We start from the raw sequence: 19662 nt of genomic DNA on the forward strand, positions 1-19662 counted from the left end.
CTGGTACCTGGTACCATCTCTCTTGGTACCTGCTCTCCTGGGGTTCCAAAAAAAGCCGACAGGGAACTATGAGGTACTAAAAGGTGACGTGAAACACTGCAGACCATTGGTCAGACAGAATGGTCATTGCGCCATCAACACACGGTAGGCAGAGAATACTTTTAACAGCACAAACAGCAAAGCTATTGTAGTGGCCGCAGTTTTGTATCATTTTGCGGCCACGTATGAGGGTTTTCTGGGAGGTGATAGTCTACAATTTTACAGAGGAATTGTAGATTCAAAACTTTCGGATGATCCGCTCAACTTTTGAAGAGTTATGTGATGCAATAACACATTTTGCAGGTCCTTCTGCATCATGAGGGAGCTAGTTCCTGTTGACAAGCATATATCCATAGCATCATGTGACCTATAAAAGCCAAAAAGTGTTTCCATTGCAGTTTTGCTGAATATGTCTTTTTCAAATAGCCTGTGCGAGCCTTAAAATTTTTTTTTTGTGATAAATGGGAGTTGTTTTTTTTCAAAATTCTATTTTCGAAAATAGAAATCCGCCTATTGTCACAATACGCATTTTTTTTCTGATAACGTAACATTAGACATCACATTAACTTTTAATTTATGCGATTGGTAAACTGCACATTCCCCAAACACAGACTCATAGACCGTTTCTGTTGAGATAAGCTTATGGTTTGGCAGCTCTCTCTCTCTCTCTCTCTCTCTCTCTCTCTCTCTCTCTCTCTCTCTCTCTCTCTCTCAACTTCAACAAGTAATAATCCAGTGAGATCATAAAAACAAGATGGCATCTCCTTAAATAGAATTAAAATTGGCCTACACAATCTACAGCACAAAACAAACACGATAACATGTTTGAGATTTTGATGTTAGGGTGATAACATGATGGATACTATGTTTAGTTTTTTCCAGATTTGAGCAAAATATCAGTGTGTGCTGCTTGTAATAAACACACTATCACAAATAAACAATCAGATAAATAATGAGTTATTATGGCATTGAAAATGTTCAAGAAAAATATTTCAAAAGTGTTATAAAAAAAAACAAATTAGCATGATGTTAGTCATTTCTGTTTTAGTAACACTACCAGTTTGGAAACCAGGCAAACAGTATTAACTTCTATAATCAAAAGGCTCAGCCAGAATTACTTTGGCACATCCAAAATTTAATTCCTGGCATCTTGCCTGGTTAAGATATCATTTTAAGAGTAATAAATGAAAACTGTTGAAATTAGTAGAAATGTAATTAGCTAAATCATTTGGAAAGTTTGTGTCAGGTTAAAGCTTCATGTGCATACGAACTCCTGGATTGTTTGGAAACACAAAGCAGATGAAGTGACAGTTGGAGAGAAAGAGCTGACAGCAGGTGAACAAGCAGAGAGAGTGAAGGGAAGTAAAGCAGTTCAAGAGTCATTTCAAGGGTCAAAGCTGAAAGCCGTTAAAGTGCCACATGAATTCTAAACAGTGAAAACACTTGGCTTTTCAAATGGCTTAACATACATGTGAAATGATTTGAGGAGTCAAGCCAAAGGTTACTTGGGTGAAACCTCAAAATGCTGGTGAGGAAGAACCAATCATTTTTGATTTATCTGACATCCTATAGCTACCTCTCTCACAGTCAGTAACAAGGTAAATTGTATGTATTTATTATAGCTGCAAGTAAAAAATAGGTTAGATGTCGGAAAACAAACAACAGAGAGAAAAAAATCTCTATATGTCTGTTGTTGCTGTCTTTTTCATATTACCAGCATTATTTTGTCATTATTATGACAGTTAGTACACAGTTACTACTGTGGTTGAAAAAAAAGCAAATACTGTGCGTTTAATTTGTGACCTGTGCATGCATTAGTCCAGTCAGCCTGGCTGACTCGGGTCAGTAACAAAGCACTAGTCAGAGTGTGAGTGTGCGCGTGTGTAGCCTGTGTATTATTGTGCGTCAGCCTGACATAAAGCGGTTGGACTAGTTTTGGAAGTGATAGAAAAATAATTGCAAGTAACAGCAGTGCAACATGTCAGTGTCTTTGTAGATGCAGATCAGTTACGGATTTGAACGTGACCCATGCAGGAGCTATGTCAAAGCAAAGAAGAGGAGACTAAAGTGTACAACATCTGCTGCTTGCACCTGAATTTTTTTCTAGCAGAAACTGTTGAAGAACAAATTCTATTAAATAAAGTTACACTGGTAACATGCACATGAAAGGCCAGCTGTGAAAAAAACAGAGGTTGCAGTTGGCTTTCTCACTGTTAAAAAAAATGATAGTTTTGTACGCTCTGTCATAATCTATTATTAACTGTCATTTTTAAATAATAGGACATAATTAATAGCATTAATCTAATTTAAATGTTTTTTATGGTAACAGCCAGTGGCCAGAACTGATTGCTGATTGAGGTTGCATTATGATGCATTTATGGTCTCTTCATAAAAATTAATATTAGGTAAAGTTAAATCATAATGTTGTAATCTTGTAAAATGTCATTTTGGTGAGAAACTTGAATAAATATAGCAATTAATGTAGCTGTTTAAAGGACAAATTTTGCTGCTTTTGATGCTTTCACATAGATATTAAATAGATATTAGAGAGGGAATTATGATAATGATAATGAATTATGGTGTGTGTATATATATATATATATATATATATATATATATATATATATGTATGTATATATATGTTTAAAGTACTTTTTAAATGGTGCTTTTCACATTAAAGAAGCTTAAACTAGAAGTTGTTTCATCCATTTTTGTCACTGAATTTGTAGTCATTTAAAGGAACGGTAATGAGTGCCTTAATATCTTTTAAAACAGTTCAGTAATTTTTTTATCAGGATGATTTTTTGGTTTTCTGGCACAAAATAAAAATATATAATAATCATTAACAACAACAACAAAACATCCTCCACAACAACAACAAAAAACATTTGTATTGGCTATCGGACAGATTATTTTAAACATTTGTATCGGCCCTGAATTTCACACTTACATTTTTGCCCTCCTGAATGCACAAACATAAATTTCACTCTGGCTCATTTGTGGCCCTCACTTCATTTTCACTTTCATGTTGGTAACAAGCTCAGTTGTCTGCTGAGTTTGAGTACATGACAGCGTGAGTGACAATCCGTACATCTACTGACGACACTCACTCACTGAGGAAACACCTTCAGCTGCTGCATGCTTTCACCTTTTTTCTGCGCTTCATAGCCAGTTAGCTCATCAGCCGATGTAACCAATTATCTACACAGTAAAACTTGTATCATGTGCAGCTTAAGGTGTCATTATCTCACGTTTTTCCCCCTTTTTTGTTCTTGGCTTTGTGATTGCTGGTAATTTGAGAAATTAAACTTTGTCAGACGTGTACATGCCCTGTGAGTAAAATGTATAAATTAGATTAACAGTTCATGTGCACACTTGTTATTGTTATTAATAATTCCTAACATGTGATGTTATTGATATCATTGGGCAGTGTTTCTGGCTCTCAGGGCAGTTGCTTGGACTGCAGGTTGTTCGGCATTTTTGTATTGCCCGCCAACTGCTGACAACCCTGCTGCTGCCACTATGTACTCAAAGAGTATACAGCTGATCAAGAGACACACCCACCCCTCTCTCTGTCTCTCAAACTCAGACCAAAATCCAATGAAACGGTAAAACTAGGCAGCCCTGATTGAATATAAACCAAGATTATCTTGCAGCATCACCTAATTCTGGCCTCAAATGTTTTCAGAAATATATATTTTAACACACTGTTTAACTGTAATGCTGAGAGTTTGTGAACAGGTACTGGGCACCATCCTGCTTCCTGCACAGTGAAAATGGAGGCCAAAAACCTGACGATCAAATGATAAATCTAAGCAGCGCTGATAAAATATAAACCAAGATTCTGTTACTGCATTGCATATTTCTTGCCTCAAATGTTTTAATGTACTGTTCAACTGGAATACGAGATCTGGCCGGCTGCCACTCAGCACGTTTACATGCGCAGTTTAGTGGAGCTACAGTTATAGCTCGATTATGCCGTTTAATTGGACGACTGTCCATGTCCCAGTATACAAGCACTGGAGGAGAATCCATTTATTGATGAAATATGTCTGACTCCACCACAGCAGGTGCAGATATGCCCCCTTTCAGCTAGTTGCTTTAAATCTATATTATTTATACAGTCTATGATGTATACCACATAACAATCAGAACAGGTTATGTATAATAACTTTGGGGTGGAACACCAGCGCGTGCGTCATGTACATATAATCAAACAGTGCTGAGAAAACTTTGCCTTCATTGATAAGTTTCAAGCCACCTAAAAACTCAATATCATTTTAAGTGGACGCTTTATTTAAAATATTTTCACTGCTGTTAAACAGCCCTTACTGACAGGGATTTAAAGACATTATAACAGAAACACCAAACTCTACTGAGAGAAACAGTCATGAAAAAACTGCAGTGTGGCTGGAGTGTGACTCTTTTATTTAAAATAAATATAATATACTTTCTTTTTAAGTTGTATGTTTTTCACCAAAGCCAAATTAAAAAGACAAGTCACTCCTCAGTGCTTACATTTCTTTAAACTGCCTGAACTGTTTTGCAGCACCCCCTCCTCCCTCTCATAAATAAAACAGTTTCTATCCCTAACCACCGAGGGAGGCCGGCACGGCAACTAGGAGCATGCACAGAAAGTTAAAGTTTTACTGAGGTGTTAACATGATCGAATAGCTCGACTTCCAGTTGCATTATCTGAGTCTGTTGGTCCGATTTCAAGAAATTCAATTCAGTATGATTTCAATCGAACTAACATGTTTACATGTATTTTGAAACTCCAGTTTTAGTTGGACTAACAAAAGAATTTAACCTTTTCTGACATCTTCCAAACACTGATTGTGTGTTTCACGTGGACCATTCCACATTACATCAGGCACATTTCATTCCGGAAGTTATATGTTTTTTTCCCTATTGAGCAAAAGCATCCTTTTCCTCTGTTTTCTCTGCTCATGTAACACCAATTTCAAACGTGTTTGTGTCTTTCTATTGCAGAGAAGTTTTATTACGGTGAAATACTCATTTTACCTGTAACCAGCAGTCTGCACGCTCTCTCCTCTCCTGTACCATAGCTCACCTGACAGCAAGCCAAACCTGGAAATGAAGTTCTGAGTCCACCAGGTTCAAATTAATTACTGCATCGGCCTTCAAAAGGAGCCCCCTTTCTATGGCAGCTGTCTAATCAGCCAGCAGAATAAATTCACAGTAAGCTCTTTGTCATGTTAAATCATGTCCACCGCTATTCATTTACTGTGTCAGATTAGCTGACACAGTGCCAGGAGTCCCCTTTTTACATCCACATGGAAAGAAAGAGAGATGAAGTTCTTGCCAGTGTGTGCAGAAAACATCAATTAAACATTTCCTTCCCTCCAGCCACAGTGGCTGCTGACACAAGTCATTACTGATGAATAATTGTACCTCTGCAAAAATAATTGGAGAATCATTATTTAAGCAGGCGTGTGTTTTGAGACTGTAAGATAGCCCACTCTTCCACCCACCTGTCGTATTTGCATATAAAGCAGAGGGCAGGTCCCAGAGTAGAGCTCCACCTGTCTGTGTGTGTACGATGTGAGCAGAAGGTACGGCTAGCTCCATATACATGTGCATACTACAAGAGGGCAGTTAAGGGATCATGTAACTGGCCTGGAGGTGTGTCTAATTGGGCCGAAAATCCAGCTCAAAGCCGTCTACGAGCAGGAATGTGAACAGGAGGCGCCGTGCTTACAGTGTGAGGAGAAGTGGGGTCATACTGTCAAGTGCCCGTATATTTTGACATTTGTGTGGTTTTCGACTTAACCCTCATTACTTTTCACATCAATTACCCTATTATTTTACATCCTATAACTTTCAGACAGTGTTGAAATCCCTGCATGTGTATGGTTCTGTCTTTTGTTTCGTTACCATTGCAGCAGCTCATTTAAGTTTATTTCTGGTAATGTTAGACACCCAGACAGAGCGTGTGTGTGTGTGTGTGTCTGTGTGTCTGTCTTCAGTGCCCTTACATGTTCCTTCATGCCTGCCATGTGTGCCTGGCACTTTGTGCTGCCAGACCAAATGGGTATTGATCCCGCGTGTGGTGGGTTGGTGCCGGCGTGTGGGCCAGCTGCTCATAGAGCGGCAGGTCAGAGGTGTCAATCAGAAAACCTGCTGCCATATGGGAAACACCAACAGGGGAAGAAATATGCAAACACATAACCATTTTCTCAGTTTAAGCTTTGACAGCAAAATATTGTTTTCTGTCTGGAAGCACACAAAACATGACTGCTTCAGTTACAGTGACTGGAGAGGAGTTTTCAGCCTCATGTCCAGTGAGCATAAGGCCTCAGGATGACTCTGTGTGAAGTGCCTGATATACTCCAAAACTGACTGCAATTCAGTTTCTTCTTTTGGTGTCTACATAGGGGTACATTTCCACACTCAGACGTCTGCACAGGGGTTCATGCAGTCCTTTGCAGACATGGGCAAATGGAAAAATTTACATCACAGCTACACAGAGGCAGAAAGTATAATTTAAGCTGAAGGGTCGAGTATTGAACTTCAGTACTGTTTTGGTAGCTACAGAAATGTGTTAGACTTTGGAAAACTGTCATGTACCGTGAGTTGGTATTGACTGAGCAGGTTGGTCCACATTGTTTGCTCATTCTTTATCCCCAAATTGGATTTGCCAATTTTATACAACATGTTATTGAAGCACACTTCTTGTAGACAACATTTACCATTTGAAAAGTTGTGTCTCAGAGAGTTTTATTAACCCTAACGGGCATAGCTGCTACTTTACTGCTGCCTGGATGATGAAGGGTTTGAGAGGTCAGAGTAATGTTTTTAGATAAATGAATATAGTAAACATAAAAACATCTTTGATAAAGATGTTTGTTTCTTAGGCCTTGTTCAGACTGCCAGACAATTTTTTTTTGTTTGTTTTTTTTGGCATATCCACATGATATCCAAATTGAATTTATAAAATCTGCCAGCAAAAAACACATGAAATGCAAATTGGGTCTAAACCAGGTTTGGAGGTGGCTGACATGCAGCTCCAATTAGATTTCTACAGATTTGGTTCAGTTCAACAGCTCTGGCCACTAAGGTTGACGTGTTTTGTTATAAGTGCAATGTGACACACAGCCACAACATCAAATCCAGAATGATGGAAGTGCTAATCAGAATCCATGCTGCTGTTAACAGAGCGCTGAGATTGCCTGCCTGGGCACAACATAATCACTTGCTGTAGGCAAGTAAACTCTCATGTTCAGGTAAGTGGAATGCCTCATGCAGGTGTCCGGTTGGGACACCATATACAGAGATTTTGTGTTTTTGGAAGTGGACTGTGAATTTGGAGTACTGTTTGAATATATACTGTTCAGTTACACAGAGTTCCATACTCTTGGTGCAGCGGAGTGCATTCTTGGCACAGACGGAGCGATAGAATTTCAGGCACTTTTAAAGTGAAACTTAAGCGTTCATTAATTAACAAAGACATAGACCTCTGTTACTTCAGACAAGTTTTTTTTTTCATTTCAGTTTTTTCCATCAATTTTTTAGCACAGGCTGCGTTCCCATGGAAACTGCACACTCTATGGTCCAGCCCTGGGTTTAAAAGTTTACCTTCACTCGCCTGTGCAGAAGCTGTCCCTTAATCTAAACCATTGATCTAATCTGATTACTTCTGATCAATCCAACCACAAACAAACTGATCAATTCACAACCCTGCAACTTAAACATAACAAATTGCTGCATATGAAAACTTGCATGTGCTGCATTGCGGACACACCAAACCAGCATCACAGAACAAGCAGCGAGTAAAGTCCCCTGCTGTGTTGCCTCATGCTGGCCGTGTCTTGGCAAAAGAGTTACACAAGAACACACCAAACTCACAGCAAACCAGCTCGCAGGTTTTGCTCCTGCGTGAGAGGAGACTCAAAAAGGGAAACCAGAAGACCGTCTTGACGCTAGTTTGCCAGTTAGCACATTAACAGCACAATCCAATGTTGAAACAAATATGATCACCAACAACACAAACCATCAGGAAACGTTTCCACTAAAGCGCTCAATGAATAAAGAAAAACTATCTGATCTTATAGAACAAGTTTGTTTCGCCCTCACTCTTTCTTGACTTTTGCTGTTTGTTTACATTTCTTACTTCCGTTTCTCTTCTTGCGTGCTGAGCTGAACAAATGAAACATCAGAATGATTTAATTCGCCGACAGGCTCCACGGCTGCCACTGGGGGCCAACGGTATGGGACACACTGCCTGTGACCAGGGCCATGGATGCTCAACTAAAATCTCACATGCTTACAATATAGCATCATAACATTATGAAATGGGAACACTGTCGTGGATTCTGCTGAACATTAAAATTCAGAGATTCCTTAAGCTGTTACGTAGTGCTGCACTCATGGAAAGCTTGTAAAGTAACAAAATCATCATTGGGTTTTCTTGTATCCAACACTATCATGTTGTGTGTGGATTAGCTGTAGATGGGCCTCCTGTTTGTCAGAGTGGGGATCTCGGCCTGACCCAGCCTGCTTTAGAACAGCAGTTTGACCTGTTCAGTCAGTCATTTCCAGAGAAATGTATTCCCGTAATAAGCTGAGCTGCTCAGTGGTGGGCCGTACTCTGAAATTATGCTGATAGGCTGTAAAATGGAAAACTCCAGAAGAAACAGCTTCATCTCAGTGGAGTAGGTCTCTGTGTTGCATCATTTACTGGCTAGCAAAGACTCATCTCCCACTCATTGAGATGCACAAATACACTGAGAGAGGCCTGTTGAGAGAAAATACAGAGACAGGTCTTCATATTTCTGCCTTGAAAAAAAGGTTGAATTTCAGTGGTGAGCTGTGGAGAGGAGGCAGAGCTGCTGCTGACTTTAAAAAATAGACTGTGTGGCATACTGGGTTGGCGTAGTGATACAGCGCGGGCCAAAGTACTTGTGACTTCACCTCTTTGTCTTCTGAGCGGAACTGCTTGTCAGCACCAACCTCTCAATCAATTTCTGGTTTGTTGCTGAAGGTGTTCACCAATCGGCCGGCCCTTGCAGTTGCCGGATCCCTTCCTGCCTGTGATAGATGTTATTGTTCAGAGCCAGAGACCTTGTTGGCAGGAAATGGGAAAATTCTGTGTTTAAAGCAGAGCGCGGTGGCGTTTTGGGAATCGATAGTTCATTAGAGGAGCGCTTGATGAGCTTTGGTGTGGAAGGTCAATTCACCTATGAACTGAGATATAAATTGTGTCGCTCCCTTTTTCTTTTACTTGTCGACAAACTCAGGAAAAAACAATTGCAGTGGTTGTTGGAGCATGTTTTCTCTCCACTCAACCACAGCTATCCACAGATGAGAAGGAGTTAAATGTGTATTTGGGGTGGGGCATGCTCAGAACAAGCCTTTGAAGTAAAAATTGACCAGTCAGCTCCTCTCACTGTAGCCCTTTTTACACAAAGATTGTGCTGGAGGGGGTGACTACTAAGTGTCTTTTTCGTGCTGCCTTTGCATGTTTACACAGAGCCAATCAACATCAGCATCATGTCGCTCCAGTGTGTGATTTTAGACAGCATGCCGGCATCCTGCAAGCAAAAGAGGCGTGACAGGCGGAACAGGTGTGGGCCTAACCAACACATTTTCATCCTAAATTGTCATATATCACTGCTTGGGCAGTGGACTTGAGTGTCTACATATTCTGCTCTAGGTATCCTCCTACATCTGCTGTTGACGTTGCAGGATGCCGCAGCCAACGCCAGTATGTCAAGAAAAGCACATGGTTAGGTTAAGGCAACAAAAGCACATGGTTAGGTGTCAAAAAAAACCATCATAGTTTGCTCTACATTCATTTGAGAGGGAATGTGACTTGGTGTTTTGGTACAAGACAGTTGACATAAAGGAAGAATAAAACAGTGAATTACATAGAATAAGACATAAGATAAAAAGTATAGAAGCAATTTAAAAACATAAAATGAAAAAATAGAATATAAAGAACACAAAATGTATGTGCAAAAGGTGCAATGGAGGGATTGTACAGTTGTGCAGAAGTTGGAGTTACAGTGCAAGTATCTTAAGTATAAATAAATAAGTTAGCCTACAGTGTGCATGTAAAGAAACTGATTTAGCCTAACATTAATGTAATGTTTTCAGACATGAAAACATTACAGCAGTGGGACCGTCCTCACTTGCCAGAGAGGAGGGTCTCAGAAAGACTGTGTCTGGGGTGAGAGGGGTTGGCTGCAATTCTACCTGCACGCCTCAGGGCCCTGGTGGTGTACAGGTCATGGAGAGATGGCAGGTGGCAGCCAATTACCCTCTCCGCAGCGCAGATGATACGCTGCAGCCTGTTCTTGTCCCTCGCCGTGGCTGCAGCGAACCAGACTGTGATGGACGAGGTGAGGATGGACTCGATGATGGCAGTATAGAAGTACACCATCATTGTCTTTGGAAGGTTGAAAAGACTTACATCCTCTGCTGGGCTTTCTTGATGAGGGAGCTGATGGTCAGTTCCCACTTGAGGTTCTGGGTGATGATGGTCCCCACGACGTGGAAGGATTTCACAGTGGAAACTGGGGAGTCACAGAGGAAGATGGGAGCGGGGGTGGCAGTGATCCTTCTGAAGTCCACTATCATCTCCACTGTCTTCAGAGTATTAAGCTCTAAGTTGTCATAACCAGCAGCATTTCAAACTGATGCTGTCCAGTGGTGTATCACATGGCTGAGTCAGGTTCTGTGCAGTTATGTATCAACTGATGTCACCTCATTGCCTATCATATTGCAGCGACGGGTGCCATCAGGCCGACCGGTGGTCTATCATAACTCTGTGAAAGGTTCCATCTTCCCACGTTACAAACTCATGCTGCCAAGTGGTGTATCATACCGCCCGAAAGGTAGCCTTTGGTGTCGACCACCTCTAGTGTGACGTATAACTAGGGCTGGGCTAAAAAATAATATTGCGATATTTTTAAGCAATATCACGATATCTGATATATATTGCAATAGCCAGTTCATGTTTTACTGATATTTGCAGTCGCACTGGTGTTCCTTGGTCGCAAAATGTTACTAAATAGTCATGATTCCTGCTCTGCAGAAAACACGCATCACCTGCTCACACTACCACTCATTAAGTTCACTGTAAGCTGGAAACAAACTACTAGCTCTAGAAATAATATATTAATATTATTCACAAATTACAGTAGTGCTCCAAAATGTGACTGTGTGAGTCCTGCGGAAGCCCTGCTCTGTGTGCATGTGTATGTGTGCGTGCGTGTGAGTCTGAGTTAGGCAGAGAGTTGCAGGAGAGAACAAGAAAACCAAAACCCCGGTGGCTCATAAAAATTACACATTTCATATTGATGGCCTCAAAAAACACATTTTATACATTGCACAAGGAACTGGCCGTGATACATCGAATATATTTGATATATCGCCTGCCCCTACTTATAACATACACATTGGCAGCAATGTCTAAACAGTAACAACGGCTATACATGGCATTTAGTGTCCGTGTTATAAGGTGGCTAATGTTGTGCTCTGCTCGGAGAGTAAGGAGCTTCTGAATCTCTTTATTTCCCATGTTTGTGGATATTTTTGTCTGCTGTTCTCTGTTAGCTAACTGCTACTAGCTGCTTTGTAAATCTCTTGCAGTGGGTCGCATGCATAACATGTCATCAGAATGTCACAACCGTCCTGCCTATGGTCCCGTCCTTCCTGCTGTTGCATTTACACAGACACCATTTTGGCACTGTGAGTACTTCCACTGCTGGTTTAAAAGTGAGACAACTCTATCCCAACTTTCTGCGCTCCTAGTTTTAACAAAGAACGGCAAGGTGGCATAACAGCACAATATTTTGACCTTGAGCAGTCAGCAAATCAATTTCACCAGAGAAGACTCTCCACTCCTGATCTTATTGAACTACAAAAGAGTCAACTTGCTAGAGCCGAGGCTTGTTTTGAGTCCAATTAATGCTTTAAGGCCAGCCATCAACATGCAGCACTTGAAACACTCCCAACTTGTCAAATATCTCCAACTTTTAATGTCTACATGTGACATGCTAGGTATCCTGGGTGTGTCTGTTTTTGAAGTTTGGGACAGTGTGTCAATATATTCCTATTACATTCATTGTGTCTTTTCAAAATACCCTTCTGTTTTTATAGGAAACATACAGCTTCAACATGTTCTCATCGCATCTCGTCACATGTTGTCACTTTGCAGTAGAATTCTGCGTCCACATATTAAGGTTTAGGTGTCCCTCTGTGTCTGCTGTGTGTGTTCCGGGATGCTGTTACCGTGATGTCAACACCACTGCATGGTGGGATTACACTGCACATGATTATGTTTAGACACCACAAGAACATGGCAACAAATGCCGGAACATCAAAAAAATGGTTTGGATTAGGGGAAGGAGGCACATGGTAAGGTGTAGAGAAAAAACATCACTTTCAGACTGGAAGCAAACAACAGACACCTGCATGAAAGTCTGCAGTGTGTTGGACCCATCCACCACCCCTCCTGCCTGCCCTTTTGGCACCCACACGCTCTTGTTGTTATGGGCAGCGTTTTAACCTGATGCCGTTCTGTTGCATGTCATGCGCATGTGAGAGACTCTGTTGGCCTTGCTCTCAAGTTACGCTGCCTGTCCGCGTATAATGCAAGCATGCCATCCAGCCATCTGCAGTCGTATAACTCGGCGGCTGGTTCTGTCGGGCTGCGTTCTCAGCTGATATTGACCAGTGGTGTTTCATGCAGATAAGATTGGTGGATTTTGGCATGGGGATCTAATGCCAAAGCACTGTCAAAGTGGTGCTATTTTACAACTTCGGAATGAGCATGGGCTGACAGTTTATGCTTGTTAGATGTTATTAGATTTTTTTCAAAATAAATCTAAAACATCATTAAAACACCTCTTATTTACGTTTACATACTTGTGCAACAACAGCATGTCTTTTTGACCCCCACACCCCACCCCCACCCCCCACCTGCCCAATAGGGACTTTACAGCTGCTTAAATTATGTTGGTGTCCGCAGCATTATCAACTGATGCTGCATGGTGGCCTGTTTAATACTGCAGTGAAACAATGGGTTTTTTTTCATCTGTATCTGATGCAGAAATCAATGTTTAACCAGGTCCTGTATTGCCCACACTCGTCAGGGGTTCAACACAAGTCACTAGTACGTTGATGTGCATAATGGGTGCAAATCCTCACAGAATGCTCACATCTACACTATCTCTGTTTGTGCTGACGAGCACATACCAAATGACGACCAACAGGCATTAGTGCAAGTGAGACGGATGGCACGCAGAAACACACACACACACAAACACACGCACACACACACACACACACACACACTCAGGCTCACATCCATCATGGCACTTGCAGTAATGGAAGTAAAAAGGCTTTTGCTTGACGTCCGATGGCCATTATTGTTCAGTGGCTTGTCAAGTGTTTTGCTTTCTTCTCTCTCTGTTTGTCACTACAACTTAACCTCCTTTTTGTCTTTCTGCCGCTGCTCTCCTTCTGTACTATGTCATTCTCTTCTCTCAAATGCCCTCCTCCCCCACTCCCAGTGTTTTGTTCCCACTCCAATTCTCCAGATCTGACACTATTCTTATTTGGCTCTATTATATCCAAAGCTTTATTTCTGCGTTGAGTCTGGGTTGTTTTTTTACTGGGAGTCAGCCTGTATTTTTTCTTTTGTATTATTTGACTTTGCTCTGGTTATTGTTCTTTGGTGGTTAGACTTTGTTCTCTTTATGATTGTATTTCGATTTTGTATGTTGTTCTACCTCCCTCCTTCTTTTATGTGATATTGACTCTTTTTTAGCTGCTCATTGTTCCTGCTTTGCAACTTATGCGGGTCAGAGAGTTGAAAAACTTGGTAAAGGTTAAGCTTCGAGATAATGGAATAAAGTAAAACCAGGGGCAGTAATAACGTGAGGTGTGGTGGGAGCAGTGGGAGCTGTTGTAAGACCTGGTTAATAGTAGAGAAAAGGCTTTGTGTGTGTGTGTGTGTGTGTGTGTGTGTGTGTGTGTGTGCGCGTGCGTGCATGTGTGTGTGTAACTATATCACATGTCACATGAATGGTACAGCTGTAAACAACTGAATTTTTTTTCTCTCTGAGGGATCCATATATACAGTACACATAAACAGTATGTATATATCTATCTATATCTATATCTATATCTATCTATCTATATATATATATATATATCCAGGCACCAGCAGTAGCAGGAAGCAGGCAGCAGCAGCAGCAGCAGCAGCAGCAGCAGCAGCACTTTTGAGGTTTCATACTGCTACCTACTTCACTGAAGTTGTAGCTGCGTCTTTGAGGCACATTCTAGCAATTGTTCTAAATAAGAGTCCTCTGAGACTTTGTGTTATATTGGGGCTATTGTTTTTGGAAAAATCCTTGTACTAAAATGTATTAATAATGATAATAATAATAACTGCTGAGGGTGTTCACTGCTCTGCCTCATTTGGGTGGCGAGTTAGCAGATGTGTCCACAGATTTATTGTCATTGTAGACCAAGACAGCTGCTTTGTACAAAGTCAACAAACAGCCTTAACCTGCCATCCAACATGTAGAATCCAAAATACTTCCTTATACTGCTTCTAAGGTGCTTTGGCTCCCTGATTGTCCGCTCAGGACGGTTTTGCTCACTAGCGTTCTCCATTCTTGTAGCAAAAACACAATATTGCTAGCTTGGTTTACTGACAGGTCAGTAGAGTACGCCATAGGTCAAGCTGATAGTAAATGTTTAGCCTAAAGAAACCAGAGGTCTCCCAACTGTGCTTTGGAGCTGGGGGCTAGGGGTGGGCCATATATTGATTATACATGATATATTGCAGCTTGTTCCAGATGGGATGTATATGACTCTATCAAGAATATAGAGTATAAATTGTCACATCATTTTTTTAAGCCATTGACCTGAATAAAAGAAAAAGAAGAAAAAGACAGACATGATTAATCAAATGCAATTCTCTGCCCACTCAGATCAGGTAAAGCCTGTGGTTTTGCATCTGCAGGGCTCCAGACAGCAACTATATAGCTGTTGACAGGGAGCTTCACGATCACAGCAAAAACATCAACAGTTTCTGCCAGAGATGAGTACTTCAAAATAAAAGCTCCAGTGATTACGTTTTGAATTGTTTCAGTATAACACTTTGTAATTTAACTTTGTTACAAAAGTACTTAATTTTAATTCATTGTAACTGTGTTATATTTAGTTATTTTGTATTTTAATCGTCTACAATAGTGGAAAGGAGAGGAGGAGCCTAAAAATATTGCAACATTATTAAAGGCCACATCATCCACCCCCTACAGCTTGCCAGTAGTCCACCACAACCTGACAATGAGTGAGGATCAGGAGGGGAGAAATGCAAGGGAGCCCCCTTAATTTAGGGTAAGCATTGTATTGCATTGCATTGTCATGGAAAATATTTTTTGGATCCAATAAAAGCCATTCTGATCAGAGAACCCTGCTGAACTGTTCTCATAGATGTTAAAGAAAGTGATCTGATTAGATGCTCATTTACATGCCCCAAAGCATTTAATTTAGAATGTCACTTTTTGAACTTGTGAAGAGTTGTTCCACTTGCTGTGAAGTGTCTAATCTGCCAGAGGACAAAGACATAATTGGGTATTTATTCCAACCTTATTGAGAAAATTCAATTCACTTGATTCATAAATAGAAGAAGAAATGGTTCTGTCAATTAATACAATTAAGTAAGTAACGTGAGTCTCAGGTTGTTTTCGGTCTTGCTAAAAATTACAGATGTCACCTAAACTCTTCAGACCATTAGTAGGCGCAGGCTATGTATCAAATATATTTGAGGTATCGCTACTTGTTCCATGTGCAATGTATAAAATGACTTTATCGCAGACATCAATATAAATTGTTACTTTGTTCTTATCAGCCACCAGCATTTTGGTTCTCTCGCTCTCCTAGAGCTTTATGCCTCTTACAGACACACACACACACACACACACACACACACACACACACACATAAAGCAGGAACTTTACAGAGCAAAATAAAAGCACTATGGGTCCTGCTTTGATTTATCTAATTATAACAATACTTTTTTAAAATTTCATTATAAAAGTACTTTATTTAACTTCCTCATAACCACATTTTATTAAATCTTTTAATAATAGGGTATTTAACTGCAGTTTGTTCAATAACTTTGCATTTTAATATTTAATATTAGTTAAAGGACATCTAAAAATATTGTGTATCGCGATACAGCCTTAAAATATTGCAGTATTATTTTAAAGCCATATCGCCCAGCCCTAACTATCAGTAGCTGTTATAGTTCACCAATGTTCCCTTTATGTCTCAGGATACAGCAATAACTGCTGTTATGTCAGCAACTCCACATTGATGCCTGTAACAAGAATGTTAAACAAGGCTGCTGTTTCAAAATCAACTTACTTAAGAAAGTAGAAGCACTACTAGAGTGATAAATATTTTTGAAATTTTTGAACAGTTCCCTTCCAAAATCAGCAGAGGGTGGCTTGTAGAAACAGCTGTTGCTGCATGTTGATTGCGATGCATACACCCCCTACGTCACTTAATGTTACCCCCACCTGGGGCAAACATAAACAAAAACAATATTATTTATTCCATTAAGAGAGAAACAATCAGATTAAGTTTTTACATGGTCATTTGGTCTTTAAATTTTCCCATTGAACTGATTATCAAATGTTTACACCCCCTCTGAGCCTGATAAGAAATCTCTTAGAATGGGGCCAGATCCGACCAATCGTTTTCGATTGAGGTGTACAAGGAATGCAGTTTTATTTGAGACTTCACACATGCTTTTATTTTCCTGATGAATTTGGTTGTTGGGAGCTTTTGGGAGTACTTTGAGTGAGTCATAAATCTGTGCAGCCCTGCAATCTGCCTCTGTGGCTGTGTAGCCTGAAGGCTGTGATGTCCTTTCTTTTCTCTTTGGATGTGATCATGTGGGACAGCAGCTGCCCAGAGATCAGAGAGGCTTGTGACCAGGAGGTTGTTGGTTGCACTCCCAAGACCTGCCATTTTCTGTGTGTGCGTGGAGCCGTGTGAATGTGGTGCACGGAGTCGGTTGATGTTAAAAGGCCTGCTGGTGGTGTCTCAGTTTTTAGCTGCCTTGCATCACTGCACCTCCCCTCGTCTTCCTCATCCCTCTGCAGACTCAAGCAGCATGAGGTTTGCTCCTGCTGCACTACATCACTAGGTGTGATGGATTACTATAGTGGGTGTGTGTATGTGTGTCTGCAGCCCTAACCAGGCTTGAGGGGACCAGAGAAGTGACTTTAGCGTGGCAGTGTTCTGATAATGGTAATTACCCTTTGTCGGATTCTGTACATCTTCTACCATGTACTCGACTTGGCTATTGACTGCCCCTGGACAACACACACTCACAGAATTAAGCTTTTTTTCTTGACCTTTTTTCTATTTATTGCTCTGGCTGAAATGGGGCCAGCCAACCAATCCTTCAGATTTGTGTAAAAGCACTGTAATTGGTCTACAGTGACTGGGCCTGTCACAAAAATGAATGTGTAATTTAAAGTACTTTAGAAAAGTGACATTTCCCCATGTACTTTTTTGCCTTTAAAAGTACCATGACACTTTCACAGAGTCATTTATTATATTATTCATGATGATGTGAACACTTCATGATATTTGCAGTCTATATCTCTGTTGCATTCTTTAGCTCTACTAACACAGAGTACATGTAAACACAGTATCTCTAACCCTACATGTGGCGGAGATATTGTAAGAGGGTGTGGGGTGTCTGTGTTTCATATGACTACATTTATATAACATTTTATATCGTTCAAGATCTGGAATGCATCTGATCTCTATAATTTTATACACAAATAGAGCAACTATGTGAAAAGTTTCACAAGTTATCCTGGAAAATACAAACATTCAGACCACCGTCGTGGATGGCAAAATGCAAAATTGGATTGTTGACCTTTTCATTAAAAGACAACCACCTCACCACTCAACGACTCAAATAATCAGCTGATCTATTGTCTATAATAGAGCTGTCAAATAATTGATTTTTTAAATTGCGATTTATCACAGAATTACCAGTTAATCACGATTTTTTGGGTCACGTTTTCAATTAATTTATTTTGCATTTCAAAACAGTTATGAATTCCATATTGACAATATGAAGCAATTCTTACATCAAATGACAGTAAAAAAATACAGAATGGTACTAGCAAAAGTGGGCTTGTCTGTAAAGGGGAGTATTTGTTAACCGAGCGGTGTTCCTATATTGCAGATCAGACAGCTGATGGTCCAAGCACCAAATTGTCTGAATGAACAAACAGACAAATATTCAGCGGTGGAAAGCGATTTTAGACATCTACAGACTACTTGTCTACATGCCATTCAAAAGAAATTAAAGTCATAATTATGGACCTCAATTGCACCGTAATTAATGTGTTAACGCCGACAGCCCTAAATTATAAGCATCAGAAATTCTGAGGATCATGCCCCGTAGGTTTTGACAAGATAAATTATTGAATGAAGTTTTTTTATTTTTATTCAGTTGAATATATTGGGTTTTTGAGACGTGTCACAGAAAGACTGGGCATTTTCATTGTTATGACCATTATTTTAATCTCCGTATAATAACAACATTGTACTCACAAAGTTACACTGGTGTCTGCATATATATTCTAGTTAGCACCATTGTGGATATCAGTATGTGTGGGTTGTGAGCAGTTTTAATTGAACTCCAGTCTCTACAGTGGGGGACGAGGTGGACAAACCTGGTTGGGGTAAAGAGATTCAGGTTTCAGTTTCAGGAAGGCACTAATCAGGTTTGATCCCAGTTGCTTGCAGTGTGCCAGGGGCCAGGGGCCAGGTAAGCAGTTAAATGGGAATCCAGCAGCAGTGTGCTGACAGAGCAGAGCAGGACCAGCAGCACCACTGCAACAGGAACAAGGAGAGTGAAGTAGCTTAAATTATATCCTGTACAGAAAGCCTACAGGCTCTGCTGAGAAATGGCCCTCATTTCAAACCCCCAACCCCATCCCCACCACCAACACACACACACACGTGCACACACACACACACACACACACACACACACACACACACACACACACACACACACACAAAAGCCAGAAGCAGCACAGTTACTTGATTTCCACGCTGTCTGCTTGCTCACAGGTTTTGGAGATCGGATTGATCGGAAACGGAGAGATGAACATGTGAAAGACAAGGACATGGGATTGATCCAAGGACAGCAGGACAGAGCAAATGACTGAGGTCAGTGATGATTTAATGTCAACTGCTGTTTGAAGAGAACTGACTGTGCTGATATTACCTGCCTATGATAGTGACTCAGGTGCTGCACTGGGTATTGGTGCACTTTTTTTTGATGGCAGTTCCAGTGATGGGGCTATTTTTTTCAATAAACCACTTTGAGAAATATAACATACAATCCTCCCTATTCAACAAAAAAATCTAGAATTTATATGATGTTAAACGTTTGATAAAGACGTATGCCTGAAAATTGGCTAAACTTTAATTTCAATCAGAAGCTCAAATGTTTAACATCATATAAATCTAGAATTTAATGATGTTAAACGTTTTTATAAAGACGTATGCCTGAAAATTGGCTAAACTTTGATTTCAATC

The 19662-nt window shown here is 40.4% G+C and overlaps 1 protein-coding gene across 8 annotated transcripts in view; it reads left to right on the forward strand.

Moving 5' to 3' along the window:
- Positions 1-19662, forward strand: part of LOC121942862 (protocadherin Fat 3-like) — a 297480-nt gene that overhangs the window by 15280 nt on the left and 262538 nt on the right. For 7 of the 8 annotated variants that reach the window (XM_088079386.1, XM_088079389.1, XM_088079392.1 and 4 more), the window contains exon 2: positions 19192-19290. The exons of the other annotated variant lie outside the window; for it this stretch is intronic. The gene's annotated coding sequence lies outside the window, so the exon portion shown is untranslated. The remainder of the gene's footprint in view (positions 1-19191; positions 19291-19662) is intronic. 8 annotated transcript variants of the gene reach the window in all.

Source organism: Plectropomus leopardus, chromosome 6, assembly GCF_026936395.1.
Source record: "Plectropomus leopardus strain MGB_pleo_1.0 chromosome 6, ASM2693639v1, whole genome shotgun sequence".
Lineage (NCBI taxonomy): Eukaryota > Metazoa > Chordata > Actinopteri > Perciformes > Serranidae > Plectropomus > Plectropomus leopardus.